General features: G+C 43.6%; 1 long non-coding RNA gene across 1 annotated transcript in view; it reads right to left on the reverse strand.

Moving 5' to 3' along the window:
- LOC127921691 (uncharacterized) overlaps positions 1–1057 on the reverse strand; it is a 2627-nt gene extending 1570 nt beyond the window's left edge. The window contains exon 1 of the long non-coding RNA XR_008109328.1: positions 993–1057. This is a non-coding gene — a long non-coding RNA (uncharacterized LOC127921691). The remainder of the gene's footprint in view (positions 1–992) is intronic.
- Between the last annotated feature and the right edge of the window lie 437 nt (positions 1058–1494).

Consider the following 1494-nt stretch of genomic DNA (forward strand, 5'->3'; position numbering starts at 1 on the left):
ACACTGGTATGACTATAGACTAGAGACAGGAGGAGTTATACACTGGTATGACTATAGACTAAAGACAGGAGGGGTTATACACTGGTATGACTATAGACTAGAGACAGGAGGAGTTATACACTGGTATGACTATAGACTAGAGACAGGAGGGGTTATACACTGGTATGACTATAGACTAGAGACAGGAGGGGTTATACACTGGTATGACTATAGACTAGAGACAGGAGTTATACACTGGTATGACTATAGACAAAAGACAGGAGGGGTTATACACTGGTATGACTATAGATTAGAGACAGGAGGGGTTATACACTGGTATGACTATAGACTAGAGACAGGAGGAGTTATACACTGGTATGACTATAGACTAGAGACAGGAGGGGTTATACACTGGTATGACTATAGACTAGAGACAGGAGGGGTTATACACTGGTATGACTATAGACAAAAGACAGGAGGGGTTATACACTGGTATGACTATAGACTAGAGACAGGAGGAGGCGTTATACACTGGTATGACTATAGACTATAGAGGAACAGATTGTGTCAGGCTAGATAATTAATATTAGCCAACGTGCAAACAGGCACCAACCAGATGTGCTGCCCCAAAGTAAACAAAAACGCCAATCTGCAATTGCAACAGCATTATACATTCTTCATATGAGCTTGTTTTACTCCAATGTTTGTAAGCATTGTAAATGTAAACAAACGCTGTATAGCGTTAAAACATGCTTAAAGCTATACTGTGTACATATTGGATGGTCAGTCCTTGCATCCAAAGCTCTGTCCGTGAATTTGAGTGGTTACATTGTTCCAGGCGCGCGGACCTCAGAATTTTTACAATAACAGAGGCTTTGTTATCGTTTCTACTCCGGATTGACAGACTGGTACATTTTCCATCCGGTCTGGTTATCTAGGCCAGTGAAATGTTCTCTCGTGGACAAACAATGTTGGTTCTGGGTTGTTGCCGAGATTAGTGATATGTCACCTACCACCTCCACGGCCGTGCTTGCCTTCCCCCTCCACCTCCGACCGACCCATCCTGCGCGCACTCCCCTTGCAGAGCCTCTTGGCGGGGAGAGTCGGCCTCCTGCCCGTTGGGATGCTCCAGTGAACAGGTACTCATCTGAATAAACAAGGAAGACACGATAAAAACACGCTTTTTTGCCGAAAACTGGCTAGCGGATATGAAAGAGTGAACGTCGACGGAGAAAGCACACGTGGGATATTTACAGTGATATCTGCTCTTATAGAATGTATGACTTTGCATACGATGTTACACTCGTTCTCGAGTGAGCTGCTTTTCATTTGAGCTGTAAACAAACACCAAAATACATTCAAATTTGCTCTCGAAACTTGCCTGGAGAATAGCAGCTCCACTTCCGCAAACAAATATGTTAAATCTCTCATTGGTCGGTTTAAAACGCGGACAAGCTTCTGATTCGCTGTTTCCAATGTTAGTCACACATGACGCAGAATTATTGACGTTCGCTT

This window comes from Oncorhynchus keta, unplaced genomic scaffold, assembly GCF_023373465.1.
Source record: "Oncorhynchus keta strain PuntledgeMale-10-30-2019 unplaced genomic scaffold, Oket_V2 Un_contig_23134_pilon_pilon, whole genome shotgun sequence".
NCBI classification, from domain to species: Eukaryota; Metazoa; Chordata; class Actinopteri; order Salmoniformes; family Salmonidae; genus Oncorhynchus; species Oncorhynchus keta.